Genomic DNA, 14,684 nt, shown 5'->3' with positions numbered 1-14,684 from the left:
TTGTGCTATAGGTCTGTGGCTAAGAAAAATGCTTGCTTGTTGCACCCATGCAAGTTGCCTTTGCGAGTGTGGATCTTAAGATGCAGGGCCATTATTTATCCAAGGCCATGTGACATCACACGTTTCATATACCCAGTGATCCATATGCGATCCAAAGCAGATATGAACCCCTTAGTATACCAAGGAGTAATTAGGTTTTTATCCACAAGCACGCCTTTACTAATGCACTAGCTTTCCGTCAATGCATGACCGACGGAATTTTCATACCACTAAATGAAGATGTCAAAATATCAATATTTAAGACAAATATATTATTGTATCAAGCTCTGTTTTTCTATCATTATTGTCTTTCTAGCCATTAAAAGTCTGAATTACACACCGCAATCTTGCCAAGAAAAAGCCTACTGACTGAAGCACAATAAGTAATAATGATATGTATGTATATAACGTTCTTCCATTAGATACACTTGAGCGAAACTTGAAAACAGGGCAGACTTACAATGAAGGAGAATGGAACAGATTTCCAATAATGTGATTTATTCAACTTGCATTCATTATTGAGCCACCTGACGTTTCTCAGCAATAAAAAAAAAAAAAAAAAAGAGCAGTAACATAATCCGGCGCGGCGTCAATATGCACGATGTAAGCGCAAATACGAACTGGCGGAGTAGCGAGAATGTTATGAGCGGCTGAGTAACTCGACGTTCACGTGGCACGGAAATGGATTGTTGGCTGTTTCAGGTGAGGCTTTGGAGGATAGCTATACAATTCCTCTATCTATCTATCTATCTATCTATCTATCTATCTATCTATCCATCCATCCATCCATCCTCTTTGCATATCCCATCTTGCTCCCATTTGAAACACCCACAGACTGAAGCTTGGTGTCTGGGTATTCGGTAGGGTGCCCGGGGGGGTTGGGGTGCAGAACCCCAGCAGCAACTGGGGGTTAACGGTGACATCACTCCGCTGGCCTTTGGTGGCCTTCCGATCACAGGCACAGTGTCCCACAGCTCCCCCATACCTTCATAGATATGTCACAATGAAGCACACATATGTACTGGACAGCTCATTACACCTTCGTAGCCTTTCCAGATTGAGAAACGTTGTAAGCAGAGCTGCAGTGGAATGGCTTTCTATTCATTATGGATGAATGGTTTGAGTTAAATGGCTTTATAAAAACAGAGAGACAGGAAGATTCTTACTTCATACGTTCAGGCTTTTAACTGGTTTACCATGACCGTTACGAAGGAGGCACATATCTGACTAACCCTTCCTTTTGATTCTTTCCATTTATTGTATAGTTTATTACTTATTTGTAACAATTTTAGTTCTGGCCTTTTTGATCTTTAATTCCTCACAAAAAAACAAAGACACACAAAGAAATGTAAAACGTAAATGATTTCTAATTTGTTTATTTTTGAAACAGTCCCAACCGGGAACCTGCAAATGTTACAGTAGTGTTGTACTAGTTACCCCCAATGTTATGGCGTTAGTGAAAAATCAGCGATGTGGTTCATTGATTACTTTGACCCTTCCGTGAACCTTGAGGTTCTGTTGAACTGAAGGGCCTCAGTGTCATAAACTCCAAGCTCAATTCAAAGTATAATAAATGACATTACCTTCACACACACAACAAAAAACGGGGAGTAATACAAAAGAATTAATGAAGAACAGAATGGTGAATTCTGGGAGACAGAACTTTTTCACTGCAAACAAGGGAACCTTACATCTGGTCGAGACAAGAACTCCCGCGTAGTTTCAAAGGTTTATTCACACATTATAATGGAAAAGTACAGAATCGAAGCGACGATGATTACCTCTGCTCCCGAATCCTCATTTACAACCAAAGCAGTTACGAGCCGTAAAATAGAGGGAATAAACATGAAACGAAATGGAGAAGGCCAGACCTTGTGCAGAGCTCTCAGTTTGGGATGTCTGCCAGTCTCCTGCTTCCTCCCGCTGAGCCGGTCTCAGATAGGCCTTAATCACAGCCAGACTGGCCCATTCCTCTGCTAGTCCACTCGGCCCCATGCTGTGAGAAACTTTGCTGAGCTTTCCTAACAAGGCAAACTAGTGCAAGCCAGACAAACGGAGCAACAGAGAAGAAAAAGTTATTCATGCTAATATCAGTTTGAGGTGTGCATCATATATATTATAGTTATGCATGTTTACATGCCAAGTGTATCATTACAGAGAGTGAAATTAGGGAGGGACATGCAAACATCCACATAAACAGTTTGTAAGTTTGTAAATTAAGCTTAAAACATGGAATTCTGCCCCCATAACATTCAGTTATGTCACACATTCAGATCAACTCGCATTGTGGTCAATGCTAACCACATAACTTAGGATGAACTTTGAGTAAAAACTGGGGAGAGCAAATCTGTTTTTGGCAAAAACATGGCGAAAAAAGGAAACCATCTGGAATAAACACAGCGAAAGGGAGGGACAAAATATCCCCAGTGATACTGGAGGCAGAATGAAAAATGCCAAGAATAAGTCTTATTTCTGAACATGAACTTAATATGCCATTTGTTAATATTACATTTGTAATGACCCCACAATGTGATAAAAACCTGCTATTTTGACGTTGTGGGGATCATTTATCAGGTCGCCACAAAGATCTGTGAATGCAATCAAAAAAGTAAAAATGCCAGAAGTCTTGTATTTAGTTTAGTGACTTATGGTTAAGGTTAGGGCTGGGTAGGGGTTAAGGTTGTCATGCTGGGAGTTTTCCCCATGGAAGTGAAAGTCCCCACAAAGATATAATTGCAAACCTGTGTGTTGGTGTGTGCCTGTGTTTGTGTGCAATTTTGAATGTGTACATGGGCATGGCAAGGATGGGTTCTAGAAAATTCTGCAGCCCCACAGGCACCAAAATGGTGATTTACAATTACATTACAGGTATTCACAGTGGAGCAGAGGGCAAACATACCAAACAGACTATTTTCGGCATATTAAATGAAGAGAGGGTATCACTATTGAAGGGAGAAGGGGAGATTGAATCAAAGTCCATGATGGCTGTGCAGGTTAACCTTGGGACTGACTTTAAAAGTGTCACAGTCAGTTATGCGATGTGAAAAGAAATACCCTTAACAGTCCAACCTCCTACTTAAGAAAATAATTCACTGTGTGGTAAGTTCTGCAAACAAAGGCATATATTGACTTGCATTGCTGTGATAATTAGCCTCTGATATCAGCTCATTTTCTGTAAATAATGCATTTTATTTAGTTACTGGTGCATATTACAAAGCTTCTTAGACTCACATAGACGAGAGAACAAGTAAACAAAACACACTTGGAAACAGTTCCACTTGGTTCTGAAAACCATGCAGGCTGATATGCAAAGTATTTTTTGCTATTCATTCTTTGGATAAACCATTAAACCTTAGCAGCTCCTGCATTCAGTACTTCGTGCAGTTAAACCACCTTCCTGCGAATGAAATTCCCTTTGGATGTAATTTGCCCATCGTTGCTAAGGTGCCCGTCGCTATTAGAAATGCTAAGTCTGATTTCTCCGCTACTTCGCCTCGTCCGCCGCTTTAGCGCGACGTTTCCCGCACGATCGCCTTCACCTTCACCTGTTTTTAGAGGGAGACTGAGAAGCGGAAGCTGACTGAATTACAGGCTCGGCCACAAAGGAAGTACGGAAAGGTCACTCTGCTTATTTTCCATTCCGGCTTTCTTCCTCAGATTTTGTTTACGCTTTAGCGCGGCCCCCAGAGCCACGGTAACCAACCTTTCATATCTCTGAGGCATGAGAAGGTGATATTATAATTTCTCCCGGGTGTCAGACTTTTTAATCCCTTTCCAAAGTGAAATGAGGCCAAGTCAGCCCCATGCTTACCCTTCAGCAGTCGGAGACAGTCCACGGGAAGCAAAAACAGTACCTTAATAATCTATAATCCATGTTCGGTGACCCCGCAGAGCACCTTTTGTAGGAGGGGCCCACGGCTGCCCTGCTAACGGGGCGCCTTTTAGCCCTCCAGCAACGTGCCGTTCTTGCACTGCACTACTCGGAACGCCGTCGCGTTTAAAATTCACCGCGCGTGGTTACGTAAGTGGGTGTGATGGCTCCAGCTCAGTGGACACCAAATCCGGCGAGGTGGTGAGGGATTTACAGATCCCGCCATGACAACGCTGCTCGAATTCGAAAGGGCCACGTGCAGCCCGGCGGAGGAAAGGCTACATCGGCCCCCTTCAGGTGTCCCTGGGAACTGCGGCGAGTCACCACCCTCGCCAGCAAAAAGAACAATTAATGCTAGAAATGTGTTTCTGATGGGCAAAAGCAGAAATTCCAGCTAAATTGCTATGGCCGTTATGGTTCCGTAATAGCTACGGTGGAAATTACTGGAACGGCCGCCCTGTTATTTCTTACCATATATCCAGGAGTCATTAAAATGCTCAGCATGTGTTAACTTTTAAGTGTTTGAGTCAGAAAGAATGGGGAGAATTAAAACGGCAGGCAAATTAAAACAGCAGGCAGACCGGTTCTGACAATAAAGAGGCAGAATTACTTTTGGCGTGTTTTTTTTATCCCCCTCCCCCCAATATTTTTATTTTGCCCCCCCCCCCTTGTGTGGATAGCATCCTGGAGGTCAATATGCGGCATGCGAGGGGTGATCAGTTCTCCAGCGAGACAGGGGACTTTTGCATAAGTGTATTTTGACCCCTTGGCAGAGAGAATGTGTCAGGCAGGCATACTGACCCCGTCTGCCAAACAACAGCAGAAAATATCACTTCCTGAGGACGAGTGTGTGGCAAGGCAGTTACTGTGCCTGCCGGCCAATATTAGTCGAGCGTTGCGATGACAGTCCCCATATATATTTTCTCAGTGCCCCCCCCCCACGGGTGTATGCGGTAAAGAATATCCCTAATACCTCTGTTCTCGTTTACATCCAGAGGTGCTGTCTGTCAGCGAGGCACTCCAGGACACTGTGCCAGAAACGTGGAGACAACCCGAGTTCTTCTGCGCCAACGTGACAGAGAGGAGAAAAGAAAATAATACATTTTTTTTTAAAAAGGGGGCCAGGTGTGAGCATTTCTCAAGGCACAAGTCGTTAGCTGACGCAAGTTGTAACTTGTAATTGTTTTGTATGGAAAGCTGCTGGCTAATTGCGTCCCATGGAAGCACCAGAATAGGGCGCCTGAATGTTTTAAGGCTCTGATGCCAGAAGAGGCGGGTCCTTACGTTACCTTGTTTGCCCACTTGACGAAGGTAAAACAAGGTAAATGAAATAACCTTGAAATAATGTTTTTATTATACTTAGGAATGTAATATAAATATATATTTATAACTAGAACAAGACACTGGAGGCGTAATTTGCACTCGGCAAGCTATGCCTAAAAACTGTTATTTTTAATTAAAAATGGTTTTGCGGAGATACCATCTTCAGGCATAAACTTCATTTTCCCCATAAGAGCGGCAGTAATTTCTTGGCACCCCATGCTTAAAAACTGTCCCAGAAACAGCCTGACAGAAACACACGTCCCCCCAATATGACATCTATAACCGTTTTTTTGAGAAAAGTAAAAGTGCTCTCTGGGGTCTCTTTCCTCTGTCTCTATATATAATTCACCGCTGTTCATTTTGCGGGGACGTCGGCTTCGATACCCGCTCTCGTGCGAGCGCCAGATGATACCCCCCACGCTGCATCCGACAAGTCCCCCCCCTTCCCAGCTAGCTTGTACTGTGACGCGCGCCTCGTTGTGGCGGATTTTGTCATTCTGTCAGCCGCAATAATGTACACGCTCCGCGGGGCATGGAGGCAGACTCCCGCGTCAAAAGAGGCAGCACGCTGCCTGCAAATGAGCTCACAGTGGGGCATTGTGGGTTAATTGTACTCCTCCAGAGCCAGGCGGTGAACAGAACCATGTGACATGGGCATGGGCGGCAAGGGGCGGGTTTGTTTACAAATGTCTTCCTTTCTGGGGTCATGCATGGACAGGATGGGGTTGGGCTAACATGACCCTGCAGGAAGCAAGCAGGGGGAATAAATGATGGCAAAGGACTTCACAGGAGGTCAGAGGTCCTGGGACTGGTGTCAATGACCAACCCGGTAACCAGGGACAAAATGGACCAGAAAATAACAATCTAAACATATCAAGGTTTAGGAACAGGTGGAGCCAATCAAAGTGAATCACCCTGTTCACCTGACTCCCTCCCAAGATTGGGGGCAGGAGCACCAGTAACATCTCTACTGGCTCAGTTAACGACATCAAACAACTTTTCTCGTTGAAGCCTAACCCACAATCTGAATCCATTTTAATGGAAACAAAATTGCATTCAGTCGCGGAGCCAGCGTTGTACAATTGATTTATTTATTACATTAATTTCTTAAAAGGCATATGTCCAAGAATGTGCATGAATGCATGTTGTCATTAAGTACGCCACTTAGTTGCTCAGAAAAAAACAATCCCCGCAGTAAATAAATATGACAACAACAAAAAACTGTCATGAAAGACTCACATAGAAAACCATGACAGCAACCATTCAAAGCGAGTGTTTCGTGGTATATACGTTCTTAGTGCTGCAATTTTGCTGCATTAAATTAATCACAAAAGAAAGCCATCGAGGGAGAATGAAATACGCGACCCCCCTCCCCCACCAGCGGGTGGGAGATATGGCTGTAGCGGCAACATGAGTCAGCTCTGTTTCTGCACGCAAGCAGCTGGAGCGATGCAAGCTTGACACATCATCCGTAACGCGCTGGCTAGATCCGTGCCCATGAGCGGGAAGACAGCCAATCTCGCGTCTGCTGCTGTGCTGTGTCGCGTCTGTATCTGTGCCCCCCCCCCCCCCCCCCAGCAAGCAGCTCCTACATCTCCATCTCCACTTGGCTGACCAAGCTAAGCCACACCCTTCCCCTCTCAGGAATTCAGACGTCACCGATGCCTCATACCCATTGGCTTCCTGAAATTTTCTGTTCGGTACTGTCCGTCGCTCTGGGTCCAGTAATTTGACTGGAAATTTTTATTTCGGCCTTTACCAGTAATGTATTTTTGACTTTTTTTTTTTTCTACCGGTCTTTCGCTATATTTGACTGAAAGGCTCTGATGTATGACAGAGAGGCGCTGAGTAGCTGCTAATGGAACTGAAAAGAGGTCCACTTAGAGGGGCTTGTTTGGGGGTGATGCTATGGTTTTCTTTTAAGGTGGGAGGGCAGCAGAAGAGGGGCTATAATTCAAACAGAGGGGGCACCCTTATCATTAGCCAATGATGTGTTTTGAATTGGTGAGTGACACGGCACTCTGGGGGCCAATCAGCTTTCAGCTGCGGCCAGTGGCCCTGAAAATGCCCCCCACACTTGCTTGACATCCAAAGCAAGGCGCTGTGATATGTCATAGCATTCATAACAGAATAACCTGACACCATGAACTCCTGGATGCATATTCAATAACTTTTTTCTCCATGCTGGTGGATACAAATGTTTTGTTTATTAAGAAAAAAAGTCAGATGTCAAAGATGAAAAGGATGCCTTGCATCTTGGGCCGACAGGGCGATTCATTTGTCTCCAGGCATTTATATTTACACAATTTGTTAAGGGCTTTATGAATCTCAAAGGTAACTGGAAACGGCGCTGGGTATCGATTCCTAATCTCTTTCCGTGCCGATGTGTGTGATGTTTTATAGCATGTCAGAGCTGCAACAGCGAACGCTCCATCACTGTCATATTTAAACAATGGCCAGCTATTGTGATGTGGGGAAATAAATACATGTGCTTGAAGGGAAGAGAAAAGGCCACTCGTTCCTGATTCATGGATACAGAGGTTCTTCTTGCTCTGAGACCCCAGGAACAAGTGTGTCAGACAGGGCACTGTTACATCACTGCGTTTAGGAACATCGATGGGAGATTTAAAGCACTCAGCCACATGTTGGGCTAGGGATATGTATGGGGGCGGGGCCACAGGTGCACTGGCCCCAGCTGAGAGCTGATTGGTCCCTGGAATGTCCACTATGCTGTCACTCACTGACTCAAAACATGTCATTGGCTAATGATAAGGTTGGCATGAATCATGGCCACTCTTATGCCCTCCCACCTACCCAAAAAATTTTGGGTTTGAGCTATTAAATGCAGCAGGTCTGAAGCTTCTGGGGGGGGGGGGGGGGGGGTTCTGACAATATCCCTTGTGGATACCGACTCCAGAAGAAGGAAAGGGTATAATCTTTGTTTAGCCGTATAAGCTGGCTTGTGGTAATACATGTGCAAAATAGATTTATTCACGTCTAGGGAGAGGATCCCTTAGACAATATTTTCTTTGAATATCTTGAGAAATACCTGCTTGTGAACTTCCCGTGTGTTTAGTGGAGATATCTGCGGGGCTGCGCTGGTGATGGGCGCATTGCCGTCGCAGGGAATCCTCTCCCCTCTCAGTCCTATTAAGCAACTGGCAGGTTAATACACCAGCGGATCTACATGCTCAGAGTGTGTGTCATCTGCAATCCCATGGCAACCGCCTTTGTTTCACATCTACCTTTCGAACCTCTAGCCAGCTACAAATTAAAAAGCAGATCTTGGGGGGCTGAAAAGGCGCAGCTTGTGCGATAAATTTACTGCCGGTGTTTACCACCATTCAAACAATGCATTTGCCTGGGGCCCCCTGTTGGCCACAAACAGTCACTACGCTAAATATTAACGCTAAAAACATTATTTAGGAGATACTGAAGCAGCATGTAGTGCTAACCAGCTACTGTAGCTAGCTATGGTCTTCTGACTTTACTCACTAGCTATTTAGAAATATCTAGGGGGGTGGGGGGGGGGGCAAAGTATCCTTTTGAGTGGGACCCCAGAAACAACAAATCCCCCCCCCCCCCAGGATAAATTGATGCAGACAATCAGAATTCTAGCATGCAGACGTTGCATTGTATAGCTGGTCTTTATATTTCAGTAATGCCCCAATCCTGATATGTCACGCGCTGAAGGGTTTCCCCCTCAGTGCCCAGGAAGTGCAGCACCACTCAAGTCCATAGGGTGCATCTTTAACTTAGCAGTCCACCAGCGAAGCCGCAATGTACCCCGAGGGCTCTACGCCTCGCCACGCTTACAGACCGTCTGTGGCAAACCCCAGGATGGAGGGTCACCGGACAGGTGAGCGGAAAATTGATCTGTGGCTTCCAAAACGCAACGCTGCTTCTTAAAAAAACAGAAATAAGGCAGTGATAAAAGAAAATGCTATAGGGAATAAATGTTATAGGGAAAAATGCTATAGGGAATAAATGTTATAGGGAAAAATGCTATAGGGAATAAATGTTATAGGGAAAAATGCAATAGGGAAAAAAATTGGGAGAAAAAAGCAACAGGACAATGTGTAGTCCAGGGAGACACAGGGAACGCGTCCATGATTAGATAAACACACGGTCACAAACTGGAACGGCAAAGAGGGACAGAAGCCACTGAAATGCAGCAGGGAAGCCTGAAATCCATGAAATGTCAGAAGGAGAGGTGCAAACCAGGCCAGAATGAAAGGGGGATGAGGAAAATAAAATATGGCAGGGGCTCCTAAATGAATAAGAGAAACCAGGAAAGCATAATGGGGGAGTTACTTGAACTTTCTTTATGGATGAATTATCAATTCGTTAATGACAGGAATGATTTTAAAATCTTCTGGTTCACTTTCCGAGTGGCTCAGCAATAATCCTCTAATAATTCTACAGGCTAGGCAACCTGTGATCGTCTGTCCATGCCTTGGGGGGGGGGGGGGGGGGGGCAACAGCCTTCGTGGTTGGACCAGAGAGTCGGCCTTTCCCCTGTTTTTTTATCCATCACAGGACTGGTGTAAGGTTACCCGTCAGGGGCTGATAGACCTCATAAACCTGGTTAGCCTGCGATTTATGACAGCCTTCATACCCTGCCTTCTACTGGTTCTGATGAAATGCTTCCCGGTGATGTCTTAATTATGCTCTATCACATCATAATGCTTATAATGCTAATAATGTGTACGTTACAGTTTGCGTATTTAAGGCTGATTTCCTTAAAAGAAGAACTTCCCATGCTCACACCACGGCAAACATATGGAATGACTCACAAGCTTCCAGCCAGATTCCATATGCCTGGCTTGGTACCTGGGAAGCGATGAGGAAAAAAAAAAAGATCACAAGGACGCTTTCGCAAACATCTCCCTTCGATCACCCGCGACGGCAGCTGAATTAACATATAATTAACATATTAACGTTTCAAAGACAAACCTGCCAAAGGCCAGGAATTGTGAAGTTGCTATGTAAACGTAGTTGCCCTGGTTACAATGGAATGGGTTCCACAGAAGGCTCGCTCTTCCGAAGGGTTACATCCAACTGTTTGCCCTTCTGTTTCGATTGGCTGCTGTCCCTCCTCGCTTGTATTGTAAACTTCAAGCCTTATTACTGTGCGGTTTGTCATAATCTCTGTCTTTTTGTGCACACACTCCCCAACCCCCTTTATATTTCTGCCAATCCGATTACAAGACTGTATTTTAAGTCTTATTTTTTTTCCAAGGTAAAAAAGCTGTCCAAATTAGCTTCCCGCTGTTAAACAAATGGCCAAAACATGTATAAATAAGTATAGACGTGAACACCCAACAGCATACACTCAGTGCCACTTAAAATGTGCTTTTGAATCAGACGAACTTCTTTTTGGTAAACAAGCTGAGATCTGGCAGAAAAAGAATCGCTTCTTTAATATCTTTCATCTGCAACCCACATGGAATTTTAAAACAAGTTTCCAGCCAGGTATGTGAATCGATACATTTATCTGAATCAATTTGTGTGTGGTTCTTTCTAACAAGACCCCAAATCTCTGTCCTCTTGTTGTCCTGCCTACATTTCACTGTATAACAGTTGCTTGCTACATTTCCATTTGTTAATTTCAAAGTTACTTTCATCCAAAGCAGAGTACAATTGAGAGGGCAGGGGTCAGTAGGTTCCTGGAGTGACTGGGGTTAAGGGTCTTGCTCAAGGGCCCAGTGGTGAAATCACGCTGCCAACCCTGGGACTTTAACTGGTAATCACAGGCACAAAGGTCTAACCCATAGGGCCACACGAAACCCTGTGCTTTGGAAATACTGGAATATTACCTTGGAAATATGAACTAGCAATGAACGTATCGGGCGTTTATATGAAATACATAAGGGATTTTTATTTCCTGCACAGGAGAGAGATGATATATGCAAGCAATATAAAAACACATAAAATCACATTACTTCTAAAGGCCAAAAGACAAGCATACGCTTCCAGGACATAAATCTTCCCCATACTCCGGTCCATGTGTGTATTTTAAAAAAATCTTCCCTTTTTATAAGAGCTGCGACAAGGAAAAGGGACGCCACACGAAACTGAGGCTTTAAAGATCTTGTTTCATTCCGCGAGGGCATCGCGGGGCCTTGTTGGACATGGGGACCAATAGCAATCAAGACCGTGGGGCCAGACACCCAATGAAATCGCAGTTAGGCCGGTGAAGGCAGTGTTTCCCAATACGATCTGCGGCGACTCACAGTCCCTCCATGTCTTTGCTCCCGCTGAGCTCTGAGCCAGACAGTCCTCACTTAGCAAAAACATGGACGGTCTGTGAGTCCTGCAGGACTGGATTGGGAAACACTGTCCTAAGGAGAGGTGCACAGGCCTTGCCAGGACAACAGGGGGATGCGGAGAAGAAAAGATAACAGAATGTAGAGGAGAAACCTGGAAAGGATTAAGCGGGAACTACTTGAACTTTCTTTCTTGATGAATCTATTTACTCTTTAATGAAAGGAACTATTTTAAAACCCTTAATTTTCTTACAGAGTGCCTCAGCAATAAGCTTCTTGGATCCTGGACCCTTTTGGCTAGGCGATCTGTGATCATCTGTCCTTCTCTTTGGGGGGTTTATCTGTTTCTGGGGGTTCTCTGGAAGCAGCAGCCCTCATGGTTGGACCAGAAAATGTGTCTTTCCCCAGCATTTTTATCTGTCATGGGACTCGGATGAGGTCACTTGTCAGAGGCTGATAGGCCTCATTGAAGCGGTTAGCCTGGCGATCTATGACAGCCTTCATACCCCACCTTCTATTGGTTCTGGTGAAATGCTTCCCGGTGATGTCATAGTTATGCTCTGTCGCATCATAATGCTAATCTGCAGCATCATTTTCACATGCGGGAGTTAGCAGCACTCCAGAGCTTATTAAAGCAGCCTTCTTTCAAATCAGCACTCCACTCCGGGTCCTCTTTCCCATCTCAAGAAGGAAGTATGCCTTGGCTCATCTTCTACGTTTATGAAAACATTAACTAGCCATCTCCAGCTCCACTCCTGAGATCCTTACGCAATGCCATCTGGGAAGCAGTTATTGTACTTGGCTCTGGGACCATTCTCCATAGGCAGATTTTACATAGTCACAAGTACCGGCGCAAGCTGTGTTTTGCTCGATCCATTTTTTCCCCTTCTACCCTGCTTCAAATTGATATGAAAAGTACCATGATATATATCATCCCCTAAATATGAAATCAAACAAATCAATTCACTGAATGCACAGTGAAGTTCTTATATTTTGGCAGTAAGCTAGTTGATACAGAAGACCTTAAAGTCACGTGGTTCATATTTTTTGCTTTTTAACCTGCTATATTTGTTCCATATATCCTGAAGAAATCATTGGCAAACTAAACAAATGATGGCTGGTCTAATTCCCAACACATCATTATTTTAGGTGCATTACCTAGATGTTTTCAAGGTTATAAATACCGTCTAAACAACAGTCGAACCGTTATGACTTTAGCAGTGCAGGAATATTGCGATCCCACCATCTCCAAAGACAACACATTGTGAGAAATTAATTACGTTTTTGATCAAAAACAGTTTTGGGCAAAAAAAATCTATTTTTTTTTGCGATTTCTTTGCTGACAGATCAAAATTTAATACACCCTCTGGTGATGATTCAGAGCCTATTGACTGGAAATTTTAAATATTGACAATATCCTGCATAGTGGGAGGAAATGAAAAGTCAAGATGCCAAACATTAAATAAGTTAGCATTCTTCGATACGTAATTCATAAAATAAAGGGAAGAGGGCCTAACAAACCACGGAAAAGGCAGCTAGAGAATTTTGCTGAGCTGCAAAGAATAACAGACAAATTTCAGCCTGACAACGGATTTGTTCTGGCCACTCAAAAAAATAAAAAATGCTGGGTGCAGATCTGATATATGATGAATAAACAGTGAAGGAGGATATTTTATTAGCTCAGCAGTGATGTGGATTCACCATATTCGGGATATTTGGATTAAAAAGCGAGCCTAATTGACCTCTGGGGAATTGGTGATGAATGCTCCCCCTTAGCGCGTTAGCATGCAGATCAACATTCCAGATTTTTCTGCATATGTGTGACGACAGGTGCATTGTAGTCATCATAAACTGGTCAGAATCCAGAGGCAAAGAAAATCAGTTTGACCAATAAGCCCTGTGCAGCGGCATAAATTGCATTTGTGCTTTTGGAACCTTAGACTGGCAAAGTGCATTTTTTAAAGCCGAACTGATTCAGCTCAAGCCTATTTAAAGTACATCTGAGGCTGAGTTTAACCCTTTCAACATCTCACTGCGCATCTGCTCAGCCCAGAACTGTGCAGCGAGGCACGGTGAGTTTACTCCAGCCATTTAAATTCCCTGAGCGCTTATTTCATCATTTCACATCATATCCAATTACGAAAACAACTCTCTCTCTTGGGTTGGTTAGAGGTAAATTTTTAACACCTACTTCTTTTCAGCACAAAGAATCATTTCAGTGACGTATCTGACTTCACAGGCAGAGCAAGCTTGTGTTTGGGGAGGGGGAATTGAAGCATTGCTGTGTTTTGATAGGTGGGGGGGGGGCATTTCCCTTGCCTGTGGACAGGATTGATGACGGACATCTGTCATTCCGAGGCAGTAGATACTTTGTCTTTAACCCTTCGACCTAACATGATGTTTGTTTATCGATATTCTTTTTACAAATTCAGGGTAAAGGTGCTTAGCTGAATGCATTTTAATGAGAAAAGGGGGTTGTTTTGGTTGAAACAAAAAGTCAAGATTTCAAGTAAACAGGACAAATTTGGTATTTCGCAACACTGAGTCTCAGGAGTCTTATCTTTTATTTACCTCGAGGCGCCAATATTCCTCGCCTGCTGGTCTTTGTTTGGCAGGAACAGACATCTGTGGTTTTTTTCTTATTCGTACATAGAGTCAAGAGTGTACCTCCCTTATCGACAAGCGGCAGCTGAAGGAGTGCTCGAGGTTGCGCGTCTGACAGAAAACAGCGGCATCACTAAGCGTTTGGTTTTAAGCTACGTTTTCAGCTATCACCGTGCCGCCAATCTGCCCCCAGTATCCTCGCTGGTCTGCAAGCTGAACGCAGGGGCCAATTGCACCCCGACAGCTTGAAAGCTTGCCAGGCGGTACATCTGTTTTTGATATTTCCTCAGTGACACCTGCAGGAAATATCTGCCAGGCCGCCTCCCCCGTTGACTCAAAAGGCCACTGTGCCACGACGCCACAGTACCCACAGCCGGCCTGCTCCTGCACGCCCACTGAGGTCAGTTCCAGCTTCGTTAGACGCCCCGCGGTTGGTAGCGCGACCGCCCATTAATATCGGCAGAAAACGGGAAGACCTGTCGTGGCATTTTTCAAATTTAAGAGAACTTAAGACAGCTGACGGGACGATGGAATGATTCTTTCGGGAGCGGCCATATGGAAGCACCGCCGGCTGGGAA

This window comes from Paramormyrops kingsleyae, chromosome 18 (assembly GCF_048594095.1).
Source record: "Paramormyrops kingsleyae isolate MSU_618 chromosome 18, PKINGS_0.4, whole genome shotgun sequence".
NCBI classification, from domain to species: domain Eukaryota; kingdom Metazoa; phylum Chordata; class Actinopteri; order Osteoglossiformes; family Mormyridae; genus Paramormyrops; species Paramormyrops kingsleyae.
The sequence above is the reverse complement of the archived record's forward strand: the minus strand, read 5'-3'. Positions refer to the sequence as shown.